The sequence below is a fragment of the Microtus oregoni genome, unplaced genomic scaffold (genome assembly GCF_018167655.1).
Source record: "Microtus oregoni isolate MIOR12 unplaced genomic scaffold, Mior012 000172F_ref0000184, whole genome shotgun sequence".
Lineage (NCBI taxonomy): Eukaryota > Metazoa > Chordata > Mammalia > Rodentia > Cricetidae > Microtus > Microtus oregoni.
Window position 1 is genome coordinate 163,442 of NW_024544828.1, and position 21,337 is coordinate 184,778.

Consider the following 21,337-nt stretch of genomic DNA (forward strand, 5'->3'; position numbering starts at 1 on the left):
GAGAGGCGGTCTTTCTATTTTTAAATGTCTGTACATTTTGCGTCACCTTCCTCCCCTCAGGAGGGTCTCGTGAAAGCCCAGGCTGGTCTCACACTCCCTGCTTAGCCAAGGATGGCTGTAGCCTTCTGATCCTCCTGCCTCTACCTGCCATGTGCCGGGATTCTGGACCTGTATGGCCACACCTGATTTGTGCGAGTGTTATAGGCACGGAACCCAGGGATTCACGCACTCCAGGCAGGCACTCTACCCACTGAACTGGATTCTGGCTCTGGATTATTTTTTTGAAACAGGATCTCACTATGAAGAGGCATGGAATGCCATATTACTCTGGCTGTCCTGAAACTCAACTGTGTAGACCAGGCTGGCCTCAAACTAGATTTCTTTTTAAAGCACAACAGAGAAAAGAAAAAAAAAAAAAAGGAAAAACGAGAAAGAACTCCCAAGAGGTTAGGGGGCAGGGAGCTAAAAGGGAGGATTACTTGGCCCTACTTTCCCTTTCGGCTTAGATGTTCAATGCTAGGGGCCATGGAACTTATAAACCTATCCTGGCTCTGATTTTTGCTGTCTGGGTGAACTTGCCCTGGTTTGGACCTAAAGAAAACCCAACTGTAAGCCGCAGAAGCATCTATGGCAAGGGATAAATAAGGCTTAAGCATGTCTGTGGCTCAAAAGTGACTGGGCAGAAAGAATTTTGGCAGGAGTGTATAGAAACTGGAAGGTAGGCAGCAGAGAGATTCCTGCGCAGTGTATGGGGAAATCACAGTGTTCTTGAAATGAGCAAAAATACCACCAGGGGGCGCTCAAAATCTTGTATTTGCTATCCCAAATGTGGCTGTTGCACTCCAAATCCATCAGAGATGAATGGTTTTTCGTTTACCTAACTGATTTAGGTAAACTTGTGTATGACTTTCTTAATAATGTGGATATGGGCCTGCGGTCCCTCCTTATCATAAGGCCTGGAGGGTCAGAGTGGAGGGACCGCGGCCTCAGAGTCCTACTCCAACGGCTGGACAAGTTTCTCAAGAGCGAGGCAGTTCTGAGGTTCCCACATCCAGCCTCCCAGGGGTGTTATGAAATCCGGGCACAGCGAAAAGGAAAGCAATGCAAAGGTCAGAAGGGCTATCCGGAGGCCGCTTACCTCCAGTGTACTGCCTTCTCCTCCTCCCTCATCCCAGAGAGGAAATGCCAGGGTGGGAAGGAGGCAGCTCCAGCAGCTAAGCCATGACCTCAAGAACAGTATTTCCAGGAATCCCCATCTTAGCATCCAAGGGATTCCTGGGAAAACTGGACCGTGAGGACAAGGTGGGAGAGAGGCCTTCAGCACCCGCCACACCCCTAGGGACCACCAGTTTTCTCTGCGCCCAGCCCTTGCTCTGGCAGCCAGCGTGGGGTGCTGTGACTCCCAGGGTGAAGCGACTCTCAGGGTGCAGCTTCCTGCCCTGGGAAGGGCCACTAGAGTTTGAAGAGGCTTGGAAAGTACCTCCCTTGGGGTCAAGGAAGCCTGCTGATGTTCATGAGAATCGATCAGAGAACCAGAGAGCGTCTGGGACCAGTCCCTTCCCCCCACTGCCATAGGTCAAGAGGGGGAATTTAAACCAGTTTGGGTGAAGTCAGTTCCCAGGCTATGGCAACTTTCTCCCAGTTGACCTCCAGCAGGTCCCTTAAACTCTGAGCCTTGGTTGTAAAGGGACATCAGATAGGACCTACTGGGTGAGGGGCCAGGGTGAAGAAAGCGAGGCCATGGGACTCTTAGACCTGTGTGTGGTTCTGCCTTTGTTACTATAGCAGGGAGTAAACAAGACCAGAGTCGGGTTGTTCTGTTTTCCTACTCTCCTGCTCCAGGTCCCATAGTCTCGCAGTGGATAAGAAGGTAGACCCAGCTCATATATCCGTATGGGACCTAGGGCCAGTTACTTAACTAAGACTTAGTTTTCTCCTCTGTGAGGTGGGTCGCCTTCCTCTGACCAGGTGCAGGAGTTAAATGCCAATGGGTGTATCCAATTTGTATCGTCTTTGCTGCCCCGTGCTTCTCGGAAGCCTCTGGGACAGGGTCCACATTTGTGAAATGCCTGGGCTGGTTTAGGCAATAGCATGGAGCCAGGGTTAGAGGCCCGAACTGTGAAGACTGTGACTTCACGCCCAGCAGGGATGCACAACATTTTGACATTGCAACATGACAGCGTCAGCCAGGGCCCTTGGCCGCTACATCCAGGATGGAAGAGTGGTTAGGGGTTGTCTGATGACCTAGAGAGATGAATGGGGTTCAGCCTAGGATCACTTAGGGTGGGTAACTGTGTCTGCAGTGTTGAGAAGGATTCTAAGGGTGTGTTGGAACCCTCCCAGAACGGATAGATGCCTTGATTTGTTAGCAGTGTCTTCTGTGGGCTCAGGAAGAGAAAGTGTGGAGGCAGGGTGTCGGTACCGGTCCCCACCGAATGGGCCAGCACCTACTGTTACAGATGCACGGGAGCAGTCGGTACTGGTGCGGCTTTACCTCAGGAACATCACCATGGACTGCTGGGGCAGAGTCTAGGGACAACCTGTTGGACCCGCCTGTCAACACTTACCAAGTCCCGGAGACGGCTGCAGAACAACTTCTCCCTTCCTGAGCTACAGTGCTTCATCTCAGACTCCCAACTGACCAGAGATGCAGCACTGCACCTCAGGCTGGGAGACAGGCGCTCCGCACGAGCTCAGGCTGCCCCATTCCGTTCTCTGGCTGTGGCCTTCTTCCTGGGCAGGAGGAGGAGTGTGAGCCTGCATCGTGGTCTGCCTCCCACCCTGCTCTTCCCTTGCGCCGGAGCCCTCTGCGACTGAAAATTCCAATTTCTTTTCCTTTTCTTTTTAAGTTAGCTTTCTTGAGGTCGAGCCAATCCATTTAAAGTGTGCAATTAGATTTTTTTCTCTGCAGTGCTGGGAATGGAACCCCGTGCCCTTGCACACTCCTCTGTGTTTGCTTACCTCCTGGTTTCCTGCTCTTGTTCCCCGCCCATCTCTGTATGCATTCTGGGCAAAGGATCACTTGTGAGAAACCATCCTCACTCCTTTAGACCCCGGGACACCTCCTTCATGTTCTTGTCCACCCTGTGAACTCTGTTTCTACCCAACTCTTGAGGTAGAATTCCGACACGAGGAAAGGGAGCTGGCTGGATTTCCTCAGCTCCCAAATCAGGGCCATGTTGAACGCTGCTTGAGTTGCAAGCCACCTCATCCTCTCTCTGGGCCATCCCCACTTACCTCTGCAGTTCCCTGAGGCCAGGGCTCCTATGTTATAATGTGGGGTCCCTAGAAACTGCTGAAGACTTGCACGCGACAACAGACATATCAGACATGTGGTGGTGGCTGACTGAGTGGCCATGTGGAGAATTCATTTTCTTCTATGGGAGTGGCTTGTGTGGGAACTTCCAGGTGAGCAGGGCACCCCAACCCCAAACCACCCACTCACCCTGCTCTTGATAAGATCCCAGGGTCCCCGGAAGACCTTTGCTTCATGGTGACTGTGGTGGCCTTGATGCTGGAAGACACACACCTTCAGGGTTGTCTGTAGGTAGCTTTTCCTCAGGGCTGGGAAAGAACAGAAAAGAAAGTTTGCCTCCCTTTTAGAAACCCCATAGCTCCTAGGCCTCTAACAGGGATCTAGCAGCAACCCCAAGTTGGAGGTGGGGTGCAGGAGCAGTGGGAAAAATGTTCTCCGATTTGCTGTTAAGGCCAGGATACCTTTGTCCTCAGGCGTCCCCAGCCAATCCAACTTCTTTCTGTCTGGAATTGTCAGAAACTTTCCACGGCCCTCTTACCAGGAGATTTGAACACAAGACTATCTTGGGAGTCAGAACACCGTGTTCTCTCTACTCTGTTCCCCACAGCTCCCACAGACCCTGGGAGAGGCATCACTGAACCTGACCAAGGGACTATCCAGTAGGTAGCTGGTGGGGTCAGGGAGGTGGCTGGACACAGCTCTGCTGGGCCACACTGAGTCCCTATCTTCCCAGGGTACAACTGTGCCCAAAGCCCTTTGGCCTATACTTCCTTTGCTTTCTGAGAGCAGCAGATGGGGAGTGGGTGATCGTGGGAGTCATTTGGTGACACACCATTTGGTTGTCCCCTGCCACCCTGTCTGCCTTCCTCTCCTCCTTATCCTCCTTTCTTTTGTTTCTTTCTTTTCCTTTTTTCTTTCCAGAAACAGAGACCTATGTAGATCAGGCTAGCTCAAACTCGTTCAGTGTGTAGAACTCCTGATCCTCCTGCCTCCACTTCGGGAATGCTGAGATTACAGGCCTGTGTCACAATGCCTGGCAGCCTGGGTTCCTAAGCGTGGGGAAGAAAGCCTGGCTTGGGGCCTGGCAAGCCACAGAAGAGGTGACATTGTGGTTTTCAGCTGCAGTTAGTGTCAATTCCCCATCTATAACAAGTATTCCTACTGCGGTATGTGAAAAGATTCACCTTACACCCTCAAATGCAACTGCAGGCAAAAGTGACAAACAGGACATCTGTTGGTTAGGTCTGGGGCAGGATGCAGAGTCAGTTCCACCTTCTGGACAGTTGGGGCTGGAAGAGATCACCTTGGCTAGAGGACCAGGAGTGGAGGCAGGGGGCAGGCATTTTAGACTTGTAGATACATGTTCAGAAAAGGGAACTGAGAGCCACTGACATCCCACCTTGGGATAAAGGAGAGCATAGCAAAAGCTCTGTATATTCGGGCTGGGCTACAGGATCTGGACGGAAGGCGGTCCGTCTTTCTTAAGGAGAAGTAAATGGCCGGATGGTACTGAGATGCAGGTGTTCAGCCAGGAAGGGTCTTTGCCTCATCTTCCTTGTCCCATCCTTGGATAAAGACTGTCTAGTTCTGGCCCTGTGATTCTAGAATAACCAAGCTGGTGAACGTTTAACTACACATATCCCCATAGGTCTCCAAGGTTCCAGAGAAATACAATTTTCCCCCAGGGTAAGAGTACAAGTCAACATTCTGGGCTTCTTAGTTCAGAGCAGCCAAGCCTGGCCCCTCACCTTAACCTCCATGCTGAAGGTGTCAGTTTCTTAGTCCTCTGGGTTTAGGACAGGGTCTCATAGTTGTACTCGCTCATTCAGCAGACCCAGGCAGCACTGCTTTAGTGTGCCCAAGAATTATGCCCATGCACTTGGCCTCAATACTGTCGGTGCCCTAGGGCACCGAAGGCTCAGCGGGAGGAAAGCACCTGGGTAGGGCATAGGGGCAGACTCAGCAGAACTCCCGAGAGCCTGTAAGAGGACTGCCAAGAGCTTGTGGCCAGGGAGGTCCCTTCCTCCACCCCCTGGGTAGCTCAGAAGGCCTCCTAGAAGGGTTGGGGTGGGGACTGGGATGGCTGGGAGGAGCAGTGGGACAGGAAGGTGAACCTTCTGGCTCTTTGACCCCGGAAACATACGTGTACATGTGCTGGGCTGGTAGGCAGAGCTCATCTGGACCCCTGCCTCCCGCAAGTGGGGCTTCACTGAGAAGAGGGATGTAGCCAGGAAAGGCTCCTTCGCCCTGTGGTGCTATCAGAATACGGGAGAGCTTGGGGATCTAGGCTCTGTCTCCAGCCAGCACAGTTATTTCCCATTGAGCCCCCCCTTATCTCTGGCGCTCTGAGACTTGGTTCCCCATTCTGTTAAAGGGGTGGTTGAAGCAGGCGGACTCGGGATCTTACCTTGCGCTTGGTGTTGGCTCTCTGCATCTCGGAGGCCTGCTGCAGGGGGTGTCCCACTTTTTCTCCTTTTCCTACGTCTTCAGAAAATGTCTCCGGGCTAGGGGAATCTCTGGCTTCTGTCTGTTGGGAAGCTCCAGGGAGGGTTGAGAGGAGGGGAGGCTGAAGGAGAAAATAAACAGTGCTTGTCTGGATAGTCTCAGGCCCAGGCAGGACGGACACTCTGTGGCTCCTGCCCTTATATGGCAAGGCTGCTTGGAGCTAGGAACCCTGCCTGTCATTCCTCACCCCACTCACCACTCAAGAGGACTCAGAGCCACCACTGGTCACCTGGGCTGCTGCTAAGAAGGCAGGCAAGGCCCAGCACACATCCCGAGAATCACCTATGCGAACTGAGCAGCCATCTTGGCCTCTGATTGGAGTAGCAGGTGGGAGGGCTGATACTGGGTTGAAGGGAACAGCCTGGGCCAAACTTAACTCCCATCTCACAGAGACCTCTCCTTCTCGGGACCTCTGTTGTCTCCGTATAAAATGACGGCATGGAGGAGGAGAACTCGATCAGCCCCAAGGGATGAGAGCCATTGCTCCCCCATTTTGCAGAAGGGAAAACAGGCCCAGAGAGGCTAAGAACAGTGACACAACTGAACGGGAAATGAGGTAGGATTTAACTCAGGTCTGTCTGGTATCAGGGCCTGGAATCTGACATCGGGCTCCTGAGAGGGCTGATTGCATTGACGCAGCATAAAGGGACAAATTTAGCCATTACACGTGCTACGCAGGAAGTTGATTGTGCTGGAGGTGTGCCCCTGGGAAACAAGGACTGCTATAATGCTCCCCAACACAGCCTAAGGAGGCCAGGTCCGTCAGACAGGGGCAATGTGCTGTTTACTGGCTGTCCTCAGCATATGACACAGGACCTGGTACAGATTAGGGCCTCCGAGGAGGGACCTGTGGAAGCACTGAATGAATGACCAGCTGTGCCCTGGTCACAATTCCAGCTCTGCAGCCTGTTCTGAGGATCAGTTGAAGTGATGAGTAAGAAAGCAAGGAAGCCAGGCAGTGGTGGCGCATGCCTGTTATCCCAGCACTCAGGAGGCAGAGGCAGGCGGAACTCTGTGAGTTCGAGGCCAGCCTGGTCTACAAGAGCTAGTTCCAGGACAGCTAGGGCTGTGACACAGAGAAACCCTGTCTCAAAAAACAAAAACAAAAACAAAAAAGAAAGAAAGAAGGAAAGCACGGAGCCGGCTTTGCTCCTCTGCTCACAGGTCCCTCTGCCCTCTAAAGAGGCCTCCAGCGTCTCCCTGTGCTCATGCTTTCTCAGCTGTTTCCCCTCAGTCCAACTGTGGGACTGAGGGGACAGATGTGTTCAGGACCCAGGCCCTGAACTCTGCTTGGAACCTCAGGCTGGGCCCAAGTCCCAGACCAGCAGCAGTGACCGTGGGAGAGGCTGCAGAGGGGAGCCCAAGGGGGTGGAGGAGTGGGCTGCTGGGAACGGCTCAGAAATGTGCCTCACACGAGCACGACATCCTGTGTGCTCTCAGGCGGGCCCTGGAACCTCCCTCACCCCATCCATCATCCTGGCATCTTCTCTGAAGGCTCCTTCCTGGGGCTGGGTGGGGGAGGGATGGGGGTTCAGGGCTGACTGTCCCCTTGCCAGAGAGAGTGCAGCTGGCCATTCTACGGGGCCTGGTTAATGTCCGGCCCTGGAGGGTCGCTGGCGGAAGGAGGCGTCTGCAGCCTCCTAATCCAATTTGTTTACAACAGTCTCTGCAGCTCGTTTGCTCACAAGTGAAGAGCGGGTATGTGCTGTGTTGGGGTGCACGTTCGCACACATGTGGAGGCTACACAGGGTGAACAGGTGGGCTGTGTTACACAAGCCTTGTCTCCTATCCATGGAATAGTCCCTTTCTGCTGCCCTGCCTCCCCTCTTTCCCTTCTTTCATCTCCAGTTCTTCCTGTTTATTCCAGCCCTGATAGATCCGCACCAGACTCCTCTATTCATGGCCTGACCTTGCGGTACAGAACTCCGCATACTCAGACTGGGCTAAAGAATCACCTCCATCCCTGGGAGCTGCTGTTATCAATAGCATAGTCCTCGCCCAGAGCCCTAGGATCCCAGGTACCCCTCCTACCAAGCCCTTCCATCTCTAAGGAAGATTAATATTGGGTGTGTGTCTTCTTCAAGCCAAGCTGACTTCCTGTTGCAGTTGGAAGAGAACGGAGTGGGATGGGAAGGGGTCTCACACTGTTGGGGGTCCCTCGTCTTTGCTTCCATTAATTCACCTCCATTCCAGCCTCCAACACTGCTGAAAGGCTACCCCATGGCTGGGCTCTACTCGTTGAGATTCCCAGCATTCTCTCTGAGTTTCCGGAGCATGGGGATGGGGAGCTTGTCTGAGGGTTGCAGGCTATTCCTGGAGTTCCCTGAGTTGGGGTGTATATGGGGAACATGGAACGGAACACTTACAGATCTGGGAGCAGGAGGCCACCGCTGTCCATTTTTCTGGTTCTCGGGAGGATTTCTCTCTGGGGCTCCTCATTCTCCAGCGTAGTGGGGGATTTGACTAGCCATCACTCTCACCTGAAAAGAACAAAAGGTCTGGCTCTTCAGAAGTATTCTGGGCCACTCTGTGACCAGAGTGCTGAACCCCAAGAGTCTGCGCCTGATATTGCTTTTCAAAAGACACAGAGAGAGGGCCTGGGCCACTCTAAGCCCAGTCTTGGGCTGACTTGCTGAGGTTTGTCAAGCCTCATGGAATTGTCCTTCGGGCCCTACATGGCCAGGATCCCTGCTGCGCCCACCTTGCTTTCAAAGGGAAACTCTTAAGTCCTTTGAGAAAGAGAGATCACCTTCCCTCCTAATGCAGCTGGACCAGTCAGCAAAAGTTCTGCTCTCCAAGGGCATTGCCCAGAGACACTGATGGCTAGTGGTCCCTCCCATCTCTCATATCACAAGTGGGCTGTGCTGGAGAAGGCCACAACCTGGGGTAACTCGGTGACGGAGACTGTACCTTCTTCCAGTAACACAAGGTTCTCGGCCTTGTAGAATAGCCTTGGACCAGTACAGCAACTGCTGAGGTGGGAGGGGACTGAACAAGGCCTTGCAGCTTGCTCAAGGCAATCTTGACTGACCAGGGTTCAAGGCAGACCAGGAGCCAGGCTCAGCTGGCTATCCCCTGAGCTCGGATGACCATAAAGCAAAGTTCATGTGGTCGTTGCCAAAGCCCGTGCCTTTTTCCAGGGGACAAGACACAGCTGTTCTCTTGGGAGAGACGTCTACCTTAGCTTCCCTTTGTAGCTCCCTCCCACACACGGATTCCACAGCTCTTGATTCCAGGGCCCAGTTACCACTTTAAGCTTGGACAGAATACGGGAGAGGTGGGCCCACCTTTTGAATCTCATCCCTACCCCTTTCCAGCTGTATCTGAGGGTCCTTGTGTTCACCCTTGCTTTAGACAGTGAGGGGCAGCGGGTAGCAAGCACAGTTCTAGGCACATGGCAAGCCAAGACTAAATGGCGGAGGTTTCTACTGTTAGCACCGTAAGTGCAGGGGTGAGCTGGGAGGGTGACATCTGGAGGTGTGGATGCCGACAGCAGGAGCCACCCCTGCCTGGCCCCTCCTCATGTTCCTTTCTGTACAGCTTTCCTTGGCTTCTGTTCCCAGATGCCCTCAGCCCCTTGTCACCCTGTAAAGTTCACCAACCTCACACGCTCCCTACTTCCTCCCCAGGGAATGGTGTTCTGGGACTCTTGAGCAAGCCCTGGGAATGCAGCATGAGGTGAAAACCAGCAATGCAGGGAAGAGAGACGAGGGAAGAGAAGGGCTCTCCTGGCTCCTCTGGAACCCCAAACTTTGCCTCCAGAAGCAGCTCAGATGCTGGGGGGTGAGAAGAAGGCCTAAACACCTCGATCCCTAATTTCCAACAAGGGCAAAAAAAAGTGGATTTCGGCCCAGCTTCCCTTGGTGTCTCCAAGCAAGATGGGGGAGAAGAGCTGGGAGCTCTTGATGCGCCTCCCCCTTGCTAAGAATGTTTGCCCCGTTCTCAGTAGAGGCCTTCTGATGGAATTTTACCAATGAAGAGACCAAGGATCTCAAGGATCACAGCACCCCCTCAAGGTCACAGTCGTAAAGCTCATTAGTCTAGGAGTCTCAGTGGGGCCCTGCAACCCAGCACGCACTCGCTCCCCTGGAGCTCAGACCGTCCTTGTCTTGGAGGGAAGGAGGCTGAGAAGAGGGAAAGCTGTTTTAGTATGAGCAGACGTCATCTGGGCCCTGGCAAGGCCACCAGATACCGGGAGCAACGGTTTTCTTGTGGGTGTAGCTGTCCTTCCTGTACCATCTCTCTCGTTCGTTGAGTATTTGTTTTAAACAAGCAAAACCCCATTGCCATTATAAAAGCCTTGCTTCTGTCCTGTTTGCCTTTTTTGGGTTTGTGTATATGTTAGTGTGTTCCCGTGTGTGGGTGTCTGTGGTGGTCTGATGGTCACAAAGGAGGGGAAAGGGGACAGGGCTCTGGTGCAAACGGACATCTCCATGTTGGGTTAGGAATGCATGGGCATATTATCAGTGAGTGTAAAGACCAGAGATTGACATTAGGTGTCTTGTATAGTTCTCTAACATTTTTTTTTTTAAAGAAATATTTAAGTATGTCTCTCTCTGTGCGTAAGTACAGTGCTCTCAGAGGGTACAAGGAGGTGTTGGAGCCCCTGGGACTGAAGTTGCAGATGGTTGTGAGCCACCATATGGATGCTGGGATTTGAACCCAGGTCCTCTGCAAGGGCGGTGTTCTTAACCACTGGGCCATCTCCCTACTTATCATCTAGCAGGATCTAGGGATCCTTTCGTCTTGGCCTCCTCAGCACTGGGATTATAGGTGCTATCAGAGCTCCTGGCTTTTACATGGTGCAGGGATCTAAATCCAGATAGATCTTCATGCATGGCGAGCACTTTACCAGAGTCCGTCCCCTTCCCATCCTGCCTGTCTTCCCTGCTTTGTAAAGAACAGGGACTCCAGGGCTGCAGGGCTTTGTAGGAATGGGCACTGGGCTTGTTTTCTGGATAACAGACACTGGTTTCTTCTGGACCATTGAGGGCAAGGAGATTAGCAGGCGCCTGCATATATAACCCCCACGGCTTATGTACATGGGTCTTCCCCTCTCTGCATGCCAGGAGCCACATGCACAGGACATGGTGGGAGAGGAAGGGACTTCCTGATGACAGGACTCTCCCGATTCACCCCTTCCCCATCTCCCTTTCCTTGCTGCTGCAGTAGGACCTGAAATCTTGGTGTGTCCTGGTCTCACGCCCTTGTCCGGATGAGAAGGATGAGAACACTGGGGCGCAGAGGGGCGAAGCAAGGGATGCAAAAGGAATGCTTGAAGTCAGCTGACATCCATCTAAGGTCCTGACCTCATCTATTGACTGAAAGATGTCATTGGTCGACACAGGGGGCCTCTGGAAGGAAAGTGGGGGAGAAGAAGAAGGCCTTAAGTTCCCTGGCTTTGAAGATGGAATAATCATGACTTCCTTCTCCAAATAGCTTTTGGCCCTTCCTAGAAGCCAGATGGCGGATGTTTGGAATGTATGTTGTAAATACTGTTTCAGGAGGGGGTGGGGGACAGATGCGTCACTTTCTTCAGTAACCAGAAAGGAGATCTGAAGGAGGGCAAGAGGAGGGAAGCCGGCTGTGAAAGGATTTGGGGAGAGGAGAGGAGACATGTGTGTTGTGTGTGTGTGTGTGTGTGTGTGTGCGCGCGTGCGCATGCTCATGTGGTGTAGCGCACACGTGTGTGTGTGTGTGGTGGCATGTGTGTGTATGTGCATGTGTGTGTGCGTGCACGCGTGTGTGGTTGTGTGTGTGTGTGTGTGAGACGGCCACAAATGAGGATAAAGGGACGCAAGACAGCAGCAGCTGGGGAAGGGGCTGTGGTGTAAAGGGACAGCTCCATCTTGGGTTAGGAATAAATCCTACATCTAAAAATAACTCAGCCTTTCCCCCAGCAGGGTTGAGAAAGGCACACTTGCCCTTTTATGGTAAGAAAAGCGTCTCAGAGGGAAGCTGGGCTGGAGCCTACAGCTCTGGATGGAGCCCAACCATGGGGTCTAGGGTTGGACGGGGCTGGTAGGGGTCCAACCTGATGGGATGTCCTGGCCTGAGTCCCCTACTGTCTGTGAAGGAAGAGCTGAGGTGAGGGCAGCAGGGTCCACCTGGGAAAGTCTGCGGATCTGCTGGGTGCTAGTATTAGGTCCTAAGAAAGCTCCTATCGTCTGCTTGATATTGGTCTTGGGTCCTAATGCCTCTAGTTCATACCAGAATGGCTCTTGTGCCCATTATCCTGAAAAGCACTGTAGACCACGAAAGGGCACTGGCTTGGGAGTCAGTCCTCTTCCAGTTTTACCTTGCTTTGCCACCTTGAATACTGTGCTGACTTTTTTTGGTCTTAACTTCCCGCACTGGGTTAATTTTATTTACTTATTTATCTATTTATTTATTACTTTTGTTTTAAAATTATTATTGTTTTTTTTTCAAGGTAGCATCTCACTGTGTAGCTCCGGCTGTCATAGAACTCACTATGTAGACCAGGCTGGCCTTGAGATCACAGAGATCGACCTGCCTCTCTTCTTCCTAAGTGCTGGGACTAAAGGTCTGAGCCATTATGTCCCAGAGTCCCCTTATCACCACTAGGGTTTCCTAGTGCAAGGCTCAGGCTCACCCTGGACTCACTATGTACCCCAGGCTAGCTCTGAACTCATAGCAGTCTTCCTTAGGTTTCTGAGTGCTGGATTGCAGGCGTGAGTCACCACACCACGCTTGCTTCCACGATTTTTCTCTCTCTGGGAATTTCTTGGCTGGAAAGCAAAGCTTGGGCATAGAGGAATCTGGAGGCTGCTGTTTTCTTCCTGTGGCTCACCCGCTCCCTCTGCCAAGCCTCCCGGGTAAATCTAAGATGAGCGAGGCAGTACATCATGGGGGGGGGGGGGGGAGCGGTCCCTCTGCTTTCCTGGCTCCTCAGATCTAGACCCTGCTAAACACACTGAGGCCTCTTGTTTAAGGTCAGTCACACAGAGAGCTAGGCAGAATCAAATAGAACCAAGGGCTTCCCCGTCCCAGCCTTGGTGGTTCCTTTTTCAAGAGGCCACCTCCCATTTGCAGTTCCAATAGCTTGGGGACCATCTCTAGCCACATAAAGGGACTTAGAGGACAGAACAGCAGGAACTCGCAATAGGTTGCTATTAGCGGACAATGGACCCTGACTTGTTCCGGTTGGGTACCCGCCTCTCCTCTGTCCCTGCCTTTGGTATGAGGAGCCTCCAACATGCCTCTAACATTGGCCAGAAGGCAAAGGAGCCCTAAAGAATGCATGTACTTATGCAGTGTGTTCTTGGGGTAGCTTCTCCTCAGCTTCTTTGCCGTTGACATGAGGAAATAGAGCTCTGTTGCCTGTATAAAAGGACTATTTTGCCCAGAAGTCACCAGGTTACCAGGGGGAGCGCATCAGAAAGTGTTCTAGTATTAGCCAGCCTGAGGCAGGGGCTTATCACTCACAATCGCCCAAGCCTCTGCTCCACACTGCCTGCCTTTATTCAGGGGAAACCTGGACTCGGCTCAGGAAGGCTCTAGTGCTGAGCATCCCTGCCCTGTCTGTTGGCAGGGCTGCTGTTTGTCTCCACTGCTCCAGGACTCTCCCCAAGCCTGACTGGTCCCTGAGCATCTTCCCTGGACCAAACACCTCCCCAGACTCTAGAAGGTAGTGGACTACCTGGAATTGCTCCTGATCCTAGCTCACCATACTGACTTTTGTGACTCAGCCTAGGGAAGCTGCTTGTTTTCCTCATCAGCTTCCTATCACACCCACTGCTGGGGAAAAAGGAGAGAGCAGAAGGAAAAACCGAGGCATCTTGATTGTCAATCAGCTGCTTTCCTGTGACCCTGGCGGAATCTCCATGCAGACTCTCTGGAGCGTGTGAACGGGCTCTCAGCCACTCTGCCCCCAGAGATCTCACTCCTGCAGGCTGGGAGGCCATCGGATGGATGGTCCCCAGGGACTTTGTTCTCATAAATAGTATCTAGGTCTCTCTAGTCAAGCCTGGAGTCCCCTGGGAAGAGCAAAAGATCACAGTAGACTAGGAGGAAAAAGGGGGTAAGGGAGCCCAGGAAGCCCCTGCGCAAAGCCGGAGCAGAACTGACGTCATATCGGTCTAGAATCTGACGTGCAGGCAGGCAGGCAGCGACCTGTGCTCCGTGGTTGTCCCATGGCAACCTGGGAAGGCATGCGAAGTTGCAGGCTGTTGGTGGGAAAGCACCCATAAGGGACTCTGATACCTGATTTTTCTCTCTGTTGTCACCGCTAATCTTACATGCTTCTTGGGATAAGAAGCTCATTACTTCCAAATGCCCCGCCTTCCCACCCCCAGGAACAAACTATTGGAGACTCCCCTCTGGAGGTTAGATGTCATGGGCATCTCTGGGGCTTCTCGTGCTGTCCTCTGAGCTGCAGACTTCCTGCTCCTCTGGAATCTCTCAAGATGTTTGAAGTTGGTGATTACAGTCCGCTGGCCCCCTGTCCTGACTCTTCTGTTCCCCTTACCTGACATCTGTGGTCATATTCCCTCATCTCCCTGCTCCTCTGGGGTTCTTGGTCTGAAGGTGTTTTGGAGAAGGGGAACAGATTAAAGGAAAGTACTGACAGAACTAAAAAGCCTGACTCAAGCCATGCCAGAACCCTCTGCCCGCCGCCAGCCTCAGTGAGCTGATAGGCTCTGAAAACACCTTTTCAGTTTTGCTTCTTAGAATTCTTCGGCTGGCGGTGGTGGCACCAGCCTTTCATCTCAGCACTGGGGAGGCAGAGACAGGCGGATCTCTGTGAATTCGAGGCCAGCCTGGTCTACAGTCTACAAGAACTAGTTCCAGGGCAGGAGCCAAAGCTACAGAAACCCTGTCTCGAAAAAACAAATAAACAAAAAAAAAAAAAACAAAAAATAAATCCTCATCCTGCCATCTCTTCTCTATCCCGTTCCCCTTTTCTCCCCATCTAGCAGCTTTCCCTCAGGTGGAGTCTTGGTGTCTACATGAACTGGTCATGAGCTGCGTCCCCCCCTCCCCCCCACCGCCCGCCATCCCAAATGGTATACCAGGACCTGCAGATCTCAGCAGGGAATGGCACTGCCTTAGGTGTAATGGCGACAGAGCCTGGGCCAGGCCCTCGTCCAGTTCACCTTAGGGGATGGATACCCTCGGCTCTTTGAGGTTGGTATGCCTGAGATCTACTGGCTCAAGAAAGGCTGGCAAATGAGGGGTGGCATCCTGGCTACTACTTAGGCAAGGTAGCCTGTTTTGACTTGTTCCCATTCCTGTTTGGCTGGCCCAAGCAGAGGAGGAAGGGCAGAGAGAGTTGGTTCAGGGGGGCAGGGTTCCTTTTAGCCGCCTCCCTGTGATACAGTTAGGGTCCACAGCAGTACAGATAGACATGGCTCGTGGGAAGGTGCCATAGGGTCACCTTTCCTTGACCTAGCTCACCGGTTCCTTCTGCAAGACTCTGAAGGGCTCTGTGGGGAAGGGGCAGCCCAGGACTGATGAGGTCTCCAATCAGACACAGACCACCTAGCAGGTGCTCACTGGAAGGGTCTGGCTGGAATCTGCATTTTCTGTCCTCAGCTGGCTGACAGTCGGGGGTTCTGTCACCATAGTTTGTCATCATAGTTATTCTAAATTCAGAAGGCACAGAGCTTCCTCCCCTAAATGCCAAGCGTCCTGTCAAGCTGGAACTGGCTCTCTGATTCATGACCCTCTTGTCAGGTTCTAGAAAACCACGGTTAAGCATATGGAGTCAGCCAGATTTGGGATTGAGTCCCAAATCAAATCCCTGTGTGACTTTGAGCAAATAATCAGACCCGTCTGAGCCTCTGGCTGACCTGAGGGATGAAGGTACGTACCTCAGGGCACAGGACAAGGAGGCCTTGATACACAGCAACTTGGTTGTGTGGGAAATGAAAGTGCACAGAATGGAACACGGGGTCCTGTGTGTGCCAAGCAAGCACTCCGCCATTGGCTCATAACACCCCCAGTGTGAGAACTGATTTTTGAGACAGGATCTCCTGTAGCCCAGGCTAGCCTGGAACTCAGTATGTAGCTGAGTATGGGCATGAATTCTTGATCCTTCTGAGTGCTGGTATTACAGACATATGCTAACAGACCTGGCTTGAAATTGTTATTTTTCTCTTTTTTTCTATAGTTATTATTATTATTTTATGTTCACTTGTATTTTGCCTGCACATATTCCTATGTGAGGATGTCAGAAGCCCTGGAACTGGAGTTACAGACAGTTGTGAGCTGCCATGTGCATGCTGGGAATTGAATCCAGGTCCTCTGGAAGAGCAGCCAGTGCTTTTAACCACCGAACCATCTCTTCATTCCTGAGAACTGTTATTTTTGAAGGAAGGAGAGCATGAAGTTAGGTAGGACTCAGCAGGACATCCCCTCCCTGAGAAGCTGCCTGGGGCATAGGCCCCGTGTGCCAGTCATTGCTCCGTGGGCTTCAAGAGCTTCAGCTCCTCTGATCCAATCAGCGCAGTAAACTATCCTTGTTATTAAGAAGCTCAGTCTCCCTACTTTACAGATGGAGTAACGGAGGCTCACGGAACGGCAGCTGCTTCCAGACAAATGCAAGATTCAAACCCAAGCAGCCCGTGCAGACCTGGCCCTGTGATCCTGGCTTCCTGTGTTTCACATCATTCTTACAGTACCCTGATCATCTTTGCCTCGTTCTGGGGGGACCCCTACTCCACCCCCACAGAACGCTGCATTCTCAACAGACCCAAAAGTGGCTCGAAAAAGCTGGATTGTGTGGGCCAGCGGCGTGGGCGAGGCCCACTGCGCGTCAGGCATGCTCCAAATTGGAGGAAAGGTTTGTGGTGTTTGTGAGACCGCCACCAGTGGATTCTTTTGCAAGCAGGAAAATCGCTGACCCCAGAGCTCTCGCAATGTGTGTTGATGTCAGGTCCCCATGGGTTTGTCTAAACAGGCTGTGAGCAGGGATTGCTTCCGTACTTTACCCACGCAAGCCCTGCAGCTCACTCCCAGGCATTGGACCCAGGGTGCACCAGGATAACTATTGCTCAGATCCCACCCCGGGGTGTGCGATATAGGCGCTCTGATAGGGCAAATTCCTAGGCATCCATGCAGACGAGGGGCGGCAGCCTGCAGAATACATATTGAGTGTGCCTTCCTTCCTTCCTCCACTCCCCCGCTCCCCTTCCTTCTTTTGTGGTGCTAGGAATGAACCAATGCTAGACAAATGCTCTACTACTGAGCTACATCCTCAGCCCTCTTCTTACATTATTTGATGTATACAAGATAAAGTAGGTAATATATGTATTTCAAGAAATCCTACCATTTCTAGTGTGGCCAAGGAGAGGGGTTTGCTCAGTGAGACATGTAGAAATAGCCTGATGGAAGACACACACACACACACACACACAGTGACTTCCCATGCTATCTTCAGGCCACACCCAGGACCCAGCAGCCCCATTCCAGGTATAAACTGGAAAAATTCTGGCCTCTGTGCTCAGGAGGTTGTTTAAAACTGAACAAAAAACAGAGGGCAATATTTCTTATTCCTCCTCTCTTCTTCTTCTCTTTCTCCTTCCAGGATGTAGCCCTGGCTGACCTGTAGCCCATTAGGCAGACCAGGCTGGCCTTGAACTCACAGACCCTCTAACTCCTGAGTGCTGAGATTAAAGCCTGTGCCACCACACCCAGCTTTCTCCTGGTTCTCTGAGCCACTCCAGGACCTGAGCCCCAGCCAGTTCTGATGGAAAACTGAAGAAGTGGCAGGGTCACCATCAAGGACCTTGGAGACCTCCTCCTAGGAGGAGTCTCACCTGGGGAGTCACTCAAAGCTTGGGTCTGTGGCAACTCGAGGTCTGGAACTTTCCATTCTGCAGAGCTGTATTAGCTTTTCTCCAGAACAAGCCAGCAGGAGAAAGGGCTGAGGTTGGCCACAGAGCTGTAGTGTGGCTATGGGACCAGCGCCTGTCTCCTCTGTTTTGGGACAGTCTCATGGCTGAGGGACAGCAGTGGCCTCAGCTGGGAGACTTTCACCAAGCCCCAGTACAAATCCTGAGATGGGAGTCTCCTCCACCTGTATAGCTTCCTTATCAGCACTCAGGGGCTCTGGGGCCAGGTGAAGAGCAGGCAGGTGGAGGCTGGGTTTATGCCTGCCTAATTTCTCGTGGTGAGAGCTTGGGTGGGTTGTGGTTTATGCCATAGCCAGGGGCACTGGGATCATTTAATCTCTTCCAAGAATAATCTTAGGAGAACTACAATAATGCAAACCATTTAGCTGGTGTCTGGCTCCTGGGAATGCCCCCATACATATTCTACCCATGAAATCTATTGGACACTTGCTAGGAGGTCCACGTGGCCATAAGCAAAGCGAGAAGTTGGAGGCTCTTGGTAGAGACAGCAGCCTAGGGCAGCCAACACACATAGACAGTATCGGACCTCTCTGTAAAATGGGAACGATTGCACCTAGCTCCCCAAGTCCTGCAAGGTTCCACTGAGTTAACTCATATAAAACTCTCAGATTCCTGGATCTCCTAAGCGCTCAACAAAAGAAAGCAATAGATTTCTTATTTACAGTACCTGAAGGAGCCCCTGGCTGGGCAGACACACACTCTGCCCTGGCTCTTTTGTCAGTGGATGGACCCAGAGCTATGATTTCTCTTTGGGGTTACCAATGCCCAGCTGTGTCCTGATGGTCTCAGGTTGTTCTGCAGCTCTGGGGCCTTGCACTGCTGGTGCCTAACTCCAGGCAGAGGGTGAGAGCAAAGGGAGCAGTCTAAAGCTGGTTGCTCTTTGCCTGTTTCCTCTGACTGGACTTTATTCTACCTCTCTCTTTCTAGAGTCTTCTCTCTCTAGGGTGCTCTGGGCATTTCCTCCCTCTGTCTCATTTCCTCTCCCTAAACATAGCTGAGACATATATGTCTCTTATTCCTCACCACGGCCATATGGGGTGAGAACTTAAGTTGCACCTATTCCGTAAATGAAGGCGCCTAAGCCGAGATGGCTGACGACTGGACCAAGCACTTTGATATGTAAACAAGCCCAGAGTTGGGGCCCCATCCCTTCTGAGCCATATGGCCTTGGGTGACCAGGTGCAAGAGGAACAGATGTGTAATCTGAAACTGGAGGACCGTGCTCCGTTCGGGGCCCAGATGGGGCCACTGTGTAGGCCCAAGGAGTTGGATGTTGTCTGTGTGTTCCGATCTGAGCTCCGCCTGGCCCCCACACTGCCCATCACAGGCCTGCCTTCCAAGGTTCTGGAAACCGTCTGTGATTTCTTCACCCCATTTCTGGCCCGAGGTCCTGCACTTGTGGCTTATTGTGTCAGACATCATCTCTGAGCCCACCAGAGGCAGCACAGCACCCTGGGGAAACCAGATCTAGGGCTTCAGCTAGACACCCTGAGGGTGTTCTCCATCACGTAGGCTCTAAGCCTCCAACAGCCCTCGGGGTTTGGACCAATTGCTTGAATGCAGAGTCTATGCCCAAAAGGTGGTATAGCCCAGGAATCCCGAGGGAACTTCCCCCCAGATGGCTCAGAAGCCACACCCTGCATCTCCAGACCATTTGGTCCAGTTACACATCTCGATGGCCCAGAGAGGGATGGGTACCAGCCCAGAGCCATATAGTCCAGCACTGAGTGCAGATCTAGATAGTCCAAAGTTCAGGCCCTACCTCCTCAGTGTCCCTTCCTAGCCCCCCCTCCCCTTTTATACACAGCCAGCACCCCATCCTTCCAGCCCTTGGCCTCCTACTCCCTGGCTGCCTGAGCATGCACGGCTGCCTCCGCCCCCAGCTATGGCTTTTAGAACCGTTATTCGGAAACAGTTTTCCTTAATAGGAGCCCCAGATTCTTGGAGCTGTGATGTGAACACCTGGTACAACAAGGCAGAGTGCTGTCAAGGTAGAGACAGGGCAAACTGCCCAGATGCGGCACCGTGGGAGCTTGGCCTGCCAAGGACATCCACTCAAACCCTTGTTCCTCATTCAGCAGAAGCAGTCAACAAGCCCATAGGACTGGAGCTGGCCAGGGCTGGGCCGATGCTTGGTGGTCACCGGATCCAGTCCTGGTACAAATAGGGAAACTGAGATCCAGAAAGGCAGACGGCCCATAGCAATTAGCAGACAGCACGGATGAGAGCCCCTGGGAGGAAGCCCCGGAGGCCCGCTCTGGGACCTATGTCTGTGGCCGGTCCTTACCTTGGCTGTTGTCTGGCCCAGGGAGGACTCTTCGGAGGTAGAGGCTCAGCTTATTTGGGGTATGGTTGTGGGTGTCACTGCTTCTCAACTAAGTTGACTCGGTTCTGGCACCTCTTGATGCTACAGGGGCATTTTTAAGCAACTGGCATCGGACCCCCCTCTGCTCAGCCCCTTGCCCGTGACTCTCTGGCCACGGAGGCCTCGCTGCCTTTTACCTTATATGAGCTGAAGAAGCGAGCCTGGTGTTGGGGCAAGGCGGGTGCTGAGTCCTCCCTGGGCCCCCCATTGGCCAGGGCGCCAGCCACGTGACTGCCTCGCCTTGACCTGCCCCTGGTGCCGAATGTTTCTTTTACCCCCTAAGGAAGGAGTGGTTGACAATTTTCATATTTCTTCTAAATTTGGAGGTTTCAGACAATGCTGAGGGCTTGGCTCCAGCCGCCAGAGCCCATGTGGAAGTTATTAAACTGGAGAAGGGCAGCAGGGGGAGGAGGAGGCAGGGAGGAGAGGAGGAAGGGAGTGGGGGACGGACTTCTGAGGGTTGCCAGTTGTCAGCCTGGGAACTTAGCAAACTCCTGGGGGAGAGCTGTGTGTGAGAATTTCCTTCCTCTCCCGTTGCCCCGAGTTCCAGGACTGGACAACCGGGCCCTGGGATGTTTTGAGAATCCCCCAAGAGAAAGACAGCAGTTGAGGCTTCTGGGGCTCAGCGGGTGATGGGAACGGTGACGCATGGCAGGCCCCAGGGAAGGCAAATCTCTTCTCCAGAAATCCAGGACTTTGAGCGGCCACTCCTATCCCTGTGCAATTGAGGTTCAGGGCCCACACAGTGAGGCTTCCTGGATAGGGCAGGCTCTTGAAGTCAGGCATGCACGTCGGGGGAACTCTCTCATCCTAAGGAACAACCACAGCCTCTTTCTTCTTCAGTGCCTTACTCTATGGCCTGGTTGGGTCTAGGACTCAAGGTCTCCATGTTGGTTATCATGGTCTGCACCACCACACACAACCCAAGGCCTTAGTTCTTCTCCCTGCTCCTGCTCTATCTCAGCCACCATCCCTGACCACCCCAGGATGCCCCCACCTGCCCCGCTGGCATCTTTCCTAGGGCTCATCACACACTGTCTTGCCCACTTGCCTGCCTGGTTTACCACAGGCTCCTCTAGGAGGGGGTGACTTTCTATCCAAGCTCTGAGTCCCCAGGCTTCCCATAGTGCTGGTCATAACTGCATACAGAGGGGCTGCTGGCCGTGGTCAGCTGGAAGCTCAGCTCTCAGACCTGCAGAGAGCTTCTTCCAGTGGTCAGCCATGCCCTCCGTTGAGGGCTGTCACTCTGTCCCCGCCCTTCATGGCCCAGGCCTGCCCCTCAGTGTCCACACTCAGTAGCCTTATCCTCTGACTATTCACAGTCTGATTCATAGA

The 21,337-nt window shown here is 52.8% G+C and overlaps 1 long non-coding RNA gene across 1 annotated transcript; it reads right to left on the reverse strand.

The window, feature by feature from the left end:
• Positions 1 to 5,681: 5,681 nt before the first annotated feature.
• On the reverse strand, positions 5,682 to 20,101 carry LOC121445299. Its single transcript, XR_005973909.1, has 3 exons — positions 19,925 to 20,101; positions 8,128 to 8,241; positions 5,682 to 5,822 (listed from the first exon to the last, which is right to left on the reverse strand). It is a non-coding gene; the product is annotated as an uncharacterized LOC121445299 (long non-coding RNA).
• Positions 20,102 to 21,337: the final 1,236 nt, after the last annotated feature.